The sequence below is a fragment of the Carcharodon carcharias genome, chromosome 11, assembly GCF_017639515.1.
Source record: "Carcharodon carcharias isolate sCarCar2 chromosome 11, sCarCar2.pri, whole genome shotgun sequence".
Classification (NCBI taxonomy): Eukaryota; Metazoa; Chordata; class Chondrichthyes; order Lamniformes; family Lamnidae; genus Carcharodon; species Carcharodon carcharias.
This window is the reverse complement of record NC_054477.1, coordinates 121929768-121943390: the sequence shown is the minus strand read 5'-3', so window position 1 is coordinate 121943390 and position 13623 is coordinate 121929768. Positions and strand designations below refer to the sequence as shown.

The window sequence follows — 13623 nt, the reverse complement described above, 5'->3', positions numbered from 1 at the left end:
TCAGCTGCTTCATCAATGACCTTCCTTCCATCATAAGGTCAGAAGTGGGGATGTTCATTGATGATCGCACAATGCTCAGCAGCATTTGCAACTCCTCAGATACTGAAGCAGTCCCATGTCCAAATGCAGCAAGACCTGGACAATATCCAGGTATGGACTGACAAGTGGCAATTAATATTCGCACCACAGAAGTGCAAGGCAATGACCATCGCTCCTTGATGTTCAATGGCATTACCATCACTGAATCCCCCACCATCAACATCCTGGTGGTAACCATTGACTCAAAACTGAACTGGACTAGCCATATAAATACTGTGGCTACAAGAGCAGGTCAAAAGCTAGGAATCCTGAGACGAGTAACTCACCTCCTGACTCCCCAGTGCCTGGTCACCATCTGCAAGGCACAAGTGAGGAGTGCGATGGATGAAATGGTCCCCACTTGCGTGATGAGTGCAGCTCCCACAACATTCAAGAAGCTTGACATCATCCTGGACAAGGCAGCCTGCTTGATTAGCATCACATCCACAAACAATCACACCCTCCTCCACCGATGCACATTAGCAGCAGTGTGTACCATCTACAAGATGCATTACAGGAATTCACCAAGGCTCTAAGGACAACATCTTCCAGACCCACAGCCACTACCATCTAGAAGGGCAAGGGCCTCAAGAGTTGTGAACACCACCACCTGGAATTTCCCCTCCAAGTCACTTACCATCCTGACTTGGAAATATATTGCCATTCCTTCACTGTCATTGTGTCAAAATCCTGGAACTCCCTTCCTAACAGCACTGTGGAGTACCTACACCACATGGGCTACAGCGGTTCATGAAGGCAGTTCACTACCACCTTCTCAGGGGCAACTAGGGATGAGCAATAAATGTTGGCCCAGCCAGCGAAGCCCACATCCCATGAATGAATTTTAAAAAACCTACAAGAAGACCTTTTAGCCCATTGATTTGTGCCAACATTTTGAAAGCAGTATCCAATGACCCCAATTTTCTTGGTCTCTCCCCACTGCCCTGCAAATTATCCTGTTCATGTATTAACCCAATTCCCCTTTGAAAGATTTTCCATTCATTGATTAAATGTGGGCATCACTGACAAGGCCAGCATATATTGCCCATCCTAAATCGTCCTTGAGAAGATGGTGACAAACAGCCTACTTAAATCTCTGCAGTTTGCGTGGTGAGGGTATTTCCACAGATTGTTAGGGATGGAGTTCCAGAATTTTGCTGTATGACTTGAAGGGAAAGTTGGAGGTGGTGGTGTTCCCATGCTTCTGCTGCCTTTGTCCTCCTCGGTTAGAGGTTGCAGTTTGGGACCTGCTGTTGAAGAAGCCTTGAAGAGTTGCTGCAATGTAGATGGTACACACTGTAGCCACTTGCACCAGCAGGGGATGGAGTTAACATACTTGTGATTTTCAGAAATGCAAAGCCAACTTGCAGTTGTAAAAATTAGTCCTCTAGCATGTATTATGTTAGAGTAAAGAGAAAGACTTACATTTATTCAATATCTTAACAAGTCGCTCAGAAACATCAAAATGCTTCATATATTTTGTTTTGAAGGTAAATTCTTCAGCGTTGTACAAACTGCAAGACCCCATCCATGGCAATTAGATGTATGGCCAATTAATTTGTTTTGATGCCATTGGTTGGGGAAGAATGTTGGCTGGTGTTTCTTCAAATCATAAAATCATAGAATAGTTACAGCACAGAAAGATGCCGTTTGCCCAATTGTTTCTATGTTGACTCTCTGTAAGAGCTACTCAGCTAGTCCCACTATCCTGCCTTTTCCCTGTAGCCCTGCAAATCTATTCTCTTCAGATAATTATCCAATTCCTTTTCGAAAGCCACAATTGAAGTTGCCTCCAGCTCACTCTCATTCCAGATCCTAGCCGTTCGCTGTGTAAAAAGATTTTTCCACATGTCATCTCTGGTTCTTTTGCTAATCACTTTAAATTTTTGACCCTTCCACCAACAGGAACAGATTCTCTCTATCTACTCTGTCCAGACCCCTCATGATTTTGAATCATGATGTTAAATACCTCAACATTCTCTCCTCTAAGACAAATAACTCTATCTTCTCCAACCTATAATTGTAACTACCATCCCTCATCCCCAGAACCATTCTCATGAATCTTTTCTGCCCCTTTCAGGAAGGCTCATCAAATTAAGTCCTAATGAGGCCGCTCCCAGGATCAAGGACCCCGGGGTCAGAAATCCCACCTGCTGAGAGCTGCCACCAATCAAAGGCTGGAAGCACTTCGATGCTCGACAGAGCCACTGAGGAAGTGGTGGCTGCTGCCAGTAGTATACCAACCTGAGGCCCAGATTGGCTGACACAGATGGACCCAGGCACAGGTGAGTGATGATGGGAGTCATGGGGGAGGGGAGGCAGTAATGGCAGTTGGTGGGGTGGCCCTCAGCGGGCATACCCCCCTTTCCGATGCCAGGTCCCTTGGTCATGAACTGGGTGCTTTTGAAAGAGGTACACCTCTCGAAATCCCCAGGCAACTCCAACAGAGTTTATTTTTCAGGCCTTCTGCATGGCAAATCCCCTGCCTGCTGCTGGGCGAATACCAGTGGCAGCAAAATGAGGCCCTTAAATGGGCATTAATTGCCCACTACAGGTGTTGGGGCAGGATGTCCATCCACAGGGAAGAGGCAGGAATGTGGCAGAGTACCCACCTGCTACCCTCCTACCTAATTAGATGCCTTCCCCACCACGAAACTCATTTCAGGGGAGAGCATTAAATTATGCCCAAAACGCTAGTTGAGGCCAAATTAGTGTTATATAAAAGTTTACCATGGCTGGATTTTATGACCACCTGTGAGATGTGTTTTCAGCAGGTGAGGCATGTAAAGACCCACTGCCTTCCCATTTGCCCATACCTGGTCACTATAATACAGGGGGTAGGTAAGATGCCCACAAGCCTGCCTGCCCTTAGGCCTATAAAGGATGACCACTTAAGGGCCTCAATCCGCCGCCATTGCCATAATACACAGGGTGGTGAAGACAGGCTAGAAAGGGAAAGCCATTTTTTCACCAAAGTTGTTGAAAAGGCAGAAAGGATGGGGGTGCATCCTTTTGGGGCACTGCCCTAAGATTGTACCCCTGTTTGTGCTTCCCTGCCAGGCCTCCCAATCCAAAAAGTACCTGTTTCCAGTATCCTCTATCCCACTTCTTTATGGGCCTCCTTGTAGCCCCAGCAATGCCCAATACTCCCTTCTGGCGCTGCTGGGACTGCAAGTTGGCTGGCAGCTCTTGAGGGCTTCCAATGAGAGACAGTTTGCAACCAGCATTTCTTCTGTGGGGGCGAGCAATTCATGGCTGCTCTGATTGTGGTCTTAACTTTTCTGCCTGCCACCCAATTCACACTTCCCTGCATTAAATTTCATCAACCGTGTGTCTGCTATTGCGGCATCCAGTGCTGAATGAGCAGAAATTTTCTCCATTTAAATATTGTGAAGACTGAAGCCATTGCTTTCTGTTGCTATCACAAGATCTATTTGCATGCTATCAACTTCATTCCTCTCTCTGGGATCTGTCTGAGGCTGAACAATACTGTTAGCAGCCATGGTGTTATATTTGAGCCCGAGAAGAGCTTCCAGCCACAAATCTGCACTATCACAAACCCATCTATTTCCACCTCCGTAACATCATCTGACTCAGCCCTGTCTCAGTTCATCTGTCTTTGAAATTCTCATTTATATCTTTGTTACTTCTAAATTTGACTATTCCAATGCATTCCTAGCTTCCTCCCACATTCTACCATCTGCAAACTCGAGGTCATCTAAAATGTTGCTGCCTGTGTCCTTACTTACACAAAGTTCTGTTCACCCATCACTCCTGTGCTTGTTGGCCAACATTGGCTCCCAGTCAAAAAATGCATTCATTTTATCACTTTCAACCTTGTTTACAAATCCCTTCCATGATCTTGCCCCTCCAAATCTCTGTAAAGTCCTCCAGCCTCACAAGATATCTGCGCTCATCTAATTCTGACCTCTTGATAATCCCTGCCTTCAGCTTGCCTCGGTCCTAAATTCTGGAATTTCCTTCCTAAACCTCTCCACCTGTCTACCTCCCTTTCCTTCTTTAATACAATCCTTAAAACCTATCTCTTTGACCAAGCTTTCAGTCATCTGTCCTAACATTGCCTTGTGTGAATCAAAACCAAATTTTACTCTGTACCATTCCTGTGAAGTGACTTGAAGCATTTTATGTTAAAACACCATATAAAAATTTGACACAAGTTTAGCATAACTGCACTATTTTTCAATTTTAACCCTTTAGAAAACAAATTGAGTTTTGTTAACCTACGTCATTACTTTCAGTGATTTGTGTATTTCTACTCTTGGATTCCTTTGCTCCACAGCACTATTTAGGTTCATGTTTTCTATGTAATACCTGACCTTCTTAATTTACTTGCCAAAAGCCTCAGACTTAGCTCTGCTGAAATTAATTTTCTCTGCCTATTCTGCAAGTTTATTCTTGTGATTTGTTGCAATCCTCCTCTGTATTGACTATTCCTCCCATCCCCAATATGGTGCCAACTGTAAGTTTAGAAATTGTGTTTTTTTATTCCTAAGTCTAAGTAATTAATTTGTGAACAACTGTGGTCTTAAGAGTGGTTCTTTGTTTCCTATTCTAGGCACACAATCAAAACATATAAAGGTATGAGGATCAGTGAAAATAGTCCCAAGGGCATAGCAAGTTGTGAAATTGATCTATAATACAGAAGCTAAAAAATCTCAATTAAAAATGGGAAAAGACCCAGCAGCATGACAACCACACATTAGTATCATAACACTGTCCCAACCTTTTACAATAGCTAAGATGGATTGCTACACAATAGCTAGATTTTTAAGCACAAACAAACAGAATTATTATCCTTTGATTTTGTCATTTTATAGAGCAATAAAAATTATGTGCTTCAAGACCCGCATAGAGGATTACCCTGCTCGTAGTGCTAATCAGCCATTTATAACATTGCAATGGTGGGGAGAGGGAGCAGGGAAGCTGTTAGCAGTGCTATTCTGTTAGCAGTGCTATTCTGTTAGCAGTGCTATTCTGTTGACGATGCTATTCTGGCGAGAGTGCTCATGTGTTGACAATGGTGCTCTCCTGTTAACTGTTCTATTTTTTTCACATTGCTATTCTGTTGTACTGTGGAAACTGATCAAGAAGGAGCAGCTTTGACAACAATGCTTCAGGAAGAGCTTCAGAAAAAAGTGAAGGAAAAAGTGGGACTCTGTATGCCAGAGGTGGCCATTCTTCTCAGAAGCTTTTCATGCAGCAGACATATGCAGAGATTGCAAAAATCTCCAGAGCTGGAGAAATAGAGGAAATATAGGAAAGAAGGTGTCAGATCTGCTTATGAATGACAAGAACCTCAGAGGAATGTAGATCTTTCTGTATAAGAAACTTATACAATTAATGCATGTGTGAGCAACAATAATTCTTAAAGGGATTTCACTCAGAGGAGCCAACCCAGCAGGATAACGTTGTTCTGTTTTGTAACATACAGTTTGACCAAGAAACTGGCAGCTTATGATGTTTGTGCTCTAAAAAGGAAATAGTAAACCATCCATAGCTACTGGGCTTTGGTTGTGGCTAATAACCTAATGTTTGTCACTATGTGAGTGTGGCACAGGCACAATGCAGTTACTGAGAAACATCACAAGCGATTCAATGAGACAGTGGCAGGATTTTCCAGTGATTGGGCAGGCTCGGTGGGTGAGTTCGCGAGCGGCGAAGAAGCTGATCGTCGCTTGCGATCGGGCACCGACCGCGATTTCATGCTGGTTGGCCAATTAACGGCCAGGCAGTGTGAAATGCATGCTGCAGCTCTCAGCACTGCTGGGGTGGGGGCACAGGAGGAGCACTGAAGTTTGCGCATGTGCGTGGGTGCTCGCAGTAAAAGTTCCCTAAGGCACAGAGCTGCCTCAGGGAGTGGAGATTTTTTAAATTAAAAATTAAAAACTTAAGCAATGTTAAAAATTTGTCCCCTCATGTGACTCTGTCACATCAGCAGGGGCATGTTATGAGTGAAATTTTCAAATGTCTATTTCATTTTTATTTGTTGTTGGAAATATCATCCTGCCCATGGATGAGGTTTCCAAAAAATCCAAAGACTGTAAGGTTGGATGGGCAGCGGAAAATTTAATTTAATTATCACTTTACTGGCCTTAATAGGCCTGTTAATTGTTGGTGGGCATACAGCTGACTCCCACGCTTGCCTGCCAACTGAAATATCACGTGAGTGCGCAATGACGTTGAGACGCTTGCCTGACTCATCGCACATCATTTTACACTCATTCAGGTCAGGTCGGGCGCGTGCCCGCCGGACAAGCACAATATTCTGACCAGTGTTTTAATATTTTGTTCCTTTTTCTCAGAACAGAGTAAAAACAACTGCTGGTGACCCCAAGGAAATCTTATACTGCAGAACACTCTACATCCCAAGCAATAACTGGCAGTTAACCTACATGGTTACACGCACGCACCCTGAACAAAGTACAAAATGAGTAATAGTGGCTGGGGGAGAAGAACAAGTGGTTTCACTTACATAAAATGAGATAGCAGCAGATCAGAGATTACAGTAAGTATAGCTCAGCTCTGGTTCAGTTCAGGCTCTGCTCCAGAGATTAAAACACACTTGATCTTTTTTAATGAGCTAATCTTTCCCTCAAATTTGTGCTAACATTTTGTAATCTAATTTTCCCACAGAAAGCCTTAAAAAATTCATAGCTTCTGCTTATAAACAAATATTGCTGTCAGAGGATCTTGTCCAAGATTGCACCTTACACAGCGAGGTCTAGCAAGGCAACCACGACTTAGTTGTACAGTTTCGAGCAGTTGACTACACTGCAGTCTGTAATGGTGTAAATGGCAATTCCTGTGGTGTACAGCATAACTCGCAGGCACAAATTTCAAAACAGAGTGGAAGCACCCTTCATGAATGCTCATGCTGCTGCTAAGAAATACCAGACTTAATGATGCACCTTAGTTAACATATCAAATTCAGACCTGCCAGGGAAAATTCCTCAGATTCAGTAGCATCAGTTACCTAAGAGAGTGATCTGAGCATTATTCCTATATCAACCTGTACATGAGAATGATTTGGAGTTGTAACAAGGAAGGAGAAATTCAATTACAGCCATTCATTTTGCTCCTCCTTGACGACAGACCAAGGAAAACACTCGAGAGACAATGCATGCGAAAAATTATTGAAGAGAATGGTAGTGAAGTGGGAATGTTACCGGACTAGTAACCAGAGGTTCAGACTAAGGCTCCAGAGACACAAGTTCAAATCCCACCGTAGTAGCTCAGGGACTTAAATTCAATGCATTTTAAAAATCTGCAATCAAAAATTCGACTCACTAGGAAGAAGCACTGAAGGTAGAAGAGGCAAAGAATGTACCCAGAATGAGAGACTTTAATGCCCATCACCAAGACTGACTCAATAGCACCATGAGTGACCAAGCTGGCAGATCCCTGAAGGGCATATCTGGCTGACAGGTGATGAGAGAACCAACAAAAACCTACTTAAATACAAATTAGCAATAGGCCCTTTGTGCCCACTCTGCCATTCAATAAGATCATGATGATCTGACTAATCTCAGCCCCACATTCCCACCTATCCCTCGATAACCTTTCAACCCCTTTCTTATGAAGAACCTATCTAGCTCTGCCTTAAAAATATTCAAAAATTTGCTTCCACTGCCTTTTGAGGAAGAAAGTTCCAAAAACTCACAATCATCTGAGAAAAAAAATTTATCCTCATCTTTGTGATTCTTAGTAGCAGATTCTCCCACAACAGGAAACATCCTCTTCACATCCACCCTGTCAAGGCCCTTCAGGATATTGAAGGTTTCAATCAAGTTGCCTTCTTGATTGACAAGGGAGTCAAATGTTATAGGGGTAGACAGGAAAGTAGAGCTCACAATCAGACCAGTCATGATCTTATCAAATGGTAGAGCAGGCTCTAGGGGCTGAATGGCCTACTCCTGCTCCAAGTTCATATGTATGTGCAATTCACTCGATTTGAGATCAAGAAATGGCTGAAGGTGCAGGTTACAGCAAACACTATGGCAACAAAGGCCCTGACAACATCCTAGCTGTAGTACTGAAGACTTGTGCTCCAGAAGTAGCCACACCCCTAGCTATGCTGTTCCAATACAGCTACAACATGGGCATCCACTTGCCAATGTGGAAATGTGCCCAGGTTTGTGCTGTCCGTAAGAAGCAGGACAAATCCAATCCAGCCAATTAGTGTACAATCAGTCTACTCTCAATCACCTGCAAAGTGATGGTAAATGTTGTTGACAATGCTAGCAAGCAGCATTTCCCTAGCAATAACCAGCTTATCAATGCTCAGTTTGGGTTACCAAGAGCCAGTAGCTAGATTTTCACCTCCCAAAAAAGTATGGGAAGGGTGCTGGAAAAGGCAAAATTGAGGCCATGGGGCAGGAAATTTTGTATTTTCCTCTCAAGAAGAGTCCCACATAAAATTCCCATAGGTGGAAAAAGGTTCAGGTTTGCCTCGGTCCACACCCCACACTAATTTCCTGTGATGTCAGGATCACCATTGTCAGGGCTAGGGGAAAATTGTATTTGATGTCTCCCATCATTTTCATTGGGTCAGAATGATTTTGGAAGTCTTTGGAAAACCCACCAGTTAAGAAACTTTGGGAACCTTAGGGGAGCCTGCTGAGAGGTCGGGAACATTCTGACAAGTAAATGTTAAATGATTTGACAACTTCAAATGTTATTATTAGATGCTTTATTATAAGTCATTTGTATCTTTACTGCAGTGATTGATCATGGGACTCTGACTTGAAAAAGTAAGTTGGCTGCTGCATTCACCAGTATGGTGTAAATGTTGAAACCATGCTACTATGCATTCAAAATTGCATTCAGAAAACCATAGAAAAAAAGCAAAATCATGGGATGTTGGAAATCTGAAACAAAACCAGAAAACGCAGGAAATACACAGCAGGTCAAGCAGCACCCTGCCGGTATTTCCAGCATTTTTCTGCTTTAATTACAGAAAACAGAGCTTGGGAAATTTAGTGTCATGATCTGAGGTGATTTAAATATCCACAGTGCTGTAGTACAGAAAAACATTGGTCTTCTGCTTTAACATAGAAAACAACAGCCACTGGTCAGCTGGTGTAGCTTAGAAAAAAAATTCCTAGCCATCTGTCCTTTCAGTTTCAATATATTCATTGTCTGAAGCTGAAGGTTTTATGACTGCTGAGCCCATTTTGATGCATCTCAAAACCTTATAAGCACTTGGCTCAGCAGGTGGTTGTGCACAATTTGATTGACAGTTTGAGAAGGTTATTAAAGGACTATCTGTCTTTGATGTGGTTTCTGAATAGATGTCTATTTGTTTTTACAACTAAATGGCCACTTGAGGGGTCTTAAGTTTTTTTTTTCAATGGCCTGCATTTTTTCTTTCAGAATGAAAGATTGTGTTATTATTAGCTCTATTAGATAGTTTGATGTTTAATGTTGTTCACATCCATTTTAAAGACTTCCCATTGCTATTACATGGCTCCTGAGGTCTTTCCTCAGTGGATATTGGGTGAATGGCTATGGAGGATACATGGAGGGCATGGAAGGGGATATGGAGATATACTGGGCCATGGAGGAGCCATGGGAATGCGGGGGTGAGTATTCAGGGTCATAAGAATGATGTGGAGTGCTGGAATGGTGTCCTCAAGAATTGAGCCAGGCCTTCTAACCAGTCAGCCTTAGCACCTGAGCACCTCCAACACTACCCCAGGCATGCTTAGGAAGGCAGCAGACCCAAACCTTGCCACACATGTCTCTAGAGACAAAAATATGGCTGGTATGGGAGGAGTTATAGAGTCATAGTCAAAGTGTCATAGAGGTCTACAGCACAGAAAAAGGCCATTCAGCCCATCGAGTCTGCACCAGTCAAACAAGTACCCAATTCTCTAATCCCATTGTCCAGCACTAGGCCCATAGCCTTGTGTGCCATGTCATGGCAAGTGCACATCCAAATACTTCTTAAATGTTATAAAGGTTTCTGCCTCTACCACCCTTTCAGGCAGTGAGTTCCAGATTCCCACCCCTCTGTGGGCGAAAAAATTCTTCCTCACATCCCCTCTAAACCTCCTGCCCCTTACCTTAAATCTATGCCCCCTGGTTATTGATCCCTCCACCAAGGGGAAATGTTCCTTCCTGTCTACCCTATCTATGCCCCTCATAATTTTATACACCTCAATCATGTCCCTCTTCAACCTCCTCTGCTCCAGGGAAAAGAACCACAGTCTATCCAATCTCCTCATAATTAAAACTCTCCAGCCAAGGCAACATCCTGGTAAATCTCCTCTGCACTCTAGTGAAATCACATCCTTCCTATAATGCAGATTCCAGACCTGCATGCAATACTTTAGCTGTGGCCTAACCAGCATTTTATATAGTTCCAGCATAGCCTCCCTGCTCTTATATTCTATGCCTTGGCTAATAAAGGCAAGCATCCCATATGCCTTCTTAACCACCTTATCTACCTGTCCCGCTACCTTAAGGGACTGGTGGACATGTACACCAAGGTCCCTCTGATCCCCGGTACTTCCCAGGGTCCTACCATTTATCGTGTATTCCCGTGCCTTGTTTGTCCTGCCCAGATCACCTCACACTTATCCGGATTAAATTCCATTTGCCGCTGATCAGCCCATCCAACCAGCCCGTCTATATCCTCCTGTAATCTAAGGCTATCCTCCTCACTATTTACCTCCCCACCAATTTTGAGTTGATGGGTTCGGGTTGGTGTAGTAAAAAACTGCTCTAATTCACATTTCTCAGACTTGAGTTAAAATTCAGCCCCAGGTCTCATTACAGCCTTGATCCAAATGTGGAAAAAAGAGCGGAATTCAAGAGGTGAGGTGAGAGTGACTGCCCTTGACATCAAGCAGCATTTCACCACATCATGCTTGGCACGAAGGAGGATGGTTGTGGCCATCTCCTTCCCAGGACATCACTGGAGGTGCTCCTCAGGGCAATTACCAAGGCCCAACAACCTTCAGCTGCTTCATTAATGACCTTTTTTCCATCATTTTATCAGAAATGGTGATGGTCACTGATAGCTGTACAATTTTCAGCACCATTCAGATACTGAAGCAGTCTGTGTCCGCTTGTGGTAAATCCTGTACAACATTCAGGCTTCGACTGATAACTGGCAAGTAACATTCACACCGCACAAATGCCAAGCAATGACCACCCCCAACAATAGAGAATCTATTGATATCCCCTTGACATATAATGATATTATCATTGAACATCGTGGGAATTACCATTGACCAGAAACCTAACCGGAGCACGCACATAAATACTGTGGCTACAAAAGCAGATAGGAAGCTGGGGATTTTGTGGCAAGTAACTCACCTCCTGACTCCCCAAAGCCTGTCCAAGGCACAAGTCAAGAATGTGGTGGAATATTTTCCATTTGTCTGGATGAATGTAGCTTCAACAACAGCTTAAGTTTATACGGCGCCTTGAACATAATGGAACATTCCAAGGCACTTCAGAGAAGCATTATAAAACAAAGTATGACACTAAGCAGCATAAAGAGCTTTTAGATCAAATGACCAAAGCTTTAGTCGAGGAGGTAGGTTTTAAGGAATGTCTTAAAGGCGGAAAGGGAGTTAGAAAGACAAAGAGTTGTAGGGAGGGGATTCAAGAGCCTGAGCCTAGATAACTAAAGGCATGGCCACCAATGTTGGAGCAATTAAAATTGGGAATGCACGAGAGGCCAGAATTAGATGTGCACAGATATCTTGGAGGGTTGTGGGAATGGAGGAGATAGGAAGGGGCAAGGAGGATTTGAAAGCAAAGCTGAGAATTTTAAAATCAAGATATTTCTTGACGGGAGTCAATGTAGGTCAGCAAGCACAAGGGTGGTGACCTCAATATTATGGAGAGTTGAATGTAGGAAACCAGCCAGGAGTGCATTAGAATAATCGAGTCTAGGGTTAATGAAGGCTTGAATGAGTGTTCTGCAGCAGATGGGCTGAGACAGGTGCAAATCCAGTTGATATTATGGAGGTGGAAATAAGCTGTCTTAGTAATAGCATGAATATAAGGAAGTTCAGCTTGGGATCAATGTGACACCATGATTGCAAACAAACCTGCTTTAGAGAGGGAGAAGATTAGAGTTGGTAGCTAGGGAACAGAGTCTGAAGTGGGGGCTGAAAACAATGGCTTCAGTCTTCCCAATATTTAATTGGAGGAAATTTCTGCTCATCCACTACTGGATATTGAATAAGCATTCTGATAATTTAGCAACAGTGAGGGAGTCAAGAGTGGTGGTGGTGAGGTAAAGCCAGGTGTCATCAGCATACATGTGAAAACTAATGCTGTGCCCATGGAGGATGTTACAGACGGCAGCATATAAATGAGAAATAGGAAGAGGTCAAGTAAAGATCTTTTGGGGCACCAGATGTAATGGTGTGAGAACAGGAAGAGTTACTTGGTCTGAAATGAAAAATTTTGGTAATATTTTCTCAGTCAATAGAAAGTAAAAACTAATGTTAAAAATAATCAGCAGCTGATTAGCTATAAACCCATTTCATGCATTTGACATAGACCAGCTTCACCCCTTTGTGATCAGAAAGTAGATGAAAAGATCAGACTATTGCATATTAAAGTTGCATTAATTGTAGTTCACTCAGCAGCACATTTTAGAATAACTGTATGAAAGTTTATCATCATCTAAAACCTCAATGTATGTAGGTCAGCATCAACTTGAGCTGTTTACAGAAGTGATCCCTGCAGCTTTTTAAGCTGTTCCTTCCACCCGACTTGTTAGAGGAAATCACACTTAACAGTTTTAGAACAGCAGCTGCCTTTATCTAAAAGTAAAAACTTACATTCAAACTTATTTAAACAGCTGCCCAGTCATTGGATTTGAATTAAAATCTAAAACTTAAGATATATAGTTATTGATATAAGTATAGTAAATATTAGATTAAATGTAAATGATTTAGGACAGAGAGCAGGAGAAACATTTTACACCAAGGGTTATGAGGCTGTGAAATGCAATGACTGAAGCAGAATCCATGTCATGTAGATCTAAGGATCTACCTCTGTTAATTTTGGCAGATGCTTGACAGAAATCTTAGAATGGATGGAATTTTACGCTTCCCACCACCACACTCCCCCCACCCACACCCTCCGAATGTGGTTTGACACACTTAAAATTAGGTGCCATGGCAGCTGCGTTGTGCATCAGCAACCTGCCCCCGTGAGTATTTGCCCCCAATGAGGGATGGTGTCGGGTGGTCTGCTCACCTGTGGGCCAATTGAGACCCTTAAGTGGCAATTAATGGCCATGTAAGTATCCCCCCGGTCACAACTGGGGTTTTCCCATGTGGCAAGGTCACCAGGTGAAACCTGGCAGCATCATGGTCAGGCTAGAAGGGTACCTCGTGGTCAGACACCTTGTGCCCATTGCAGTGGGTCACCAAGGTATTTCTTTCCCCACTCCCATATTTCTCCCCCCTCACCACCCTTGCAATCCCAGATGCCCACTCCCCTCACTGCGGCTACCAGCCAAGTCAATCAGCATCAAGACGGCTTTTAAAAGGT

General features: G+C 43.3%; 1 long non-coding RNA gene across 3 annotated transcripts in view; it reads left to right on the top strand.

The window, feature by feature from the left end:
• LOC121284248 overlaps nucleotides 1-7854 on the top strand; it is a 33405-nt gene extending 25551 nt beyond the window's left edge. For 2 of the 3 annotated variants that reach the window (XR_005944456.1, XR_005944454.1), the window contains 2 exons: nucleotides 2159-2363; nucleotides 5188-5901. This is a non-coding gene — a long non-coding RNA (uncharacterized LOC121284248). Of the gene's footprint in view, nucleotides 1-2158; nucleotides 2364-5187; nucleotides 5902-6401 lie in introns of those variants that run through there. The other variant, XR_005944455.1, reaches the window with a different exon arrangement.
• Nucleotides 7855-13623: the final 5769 nt, after the last annotated feature.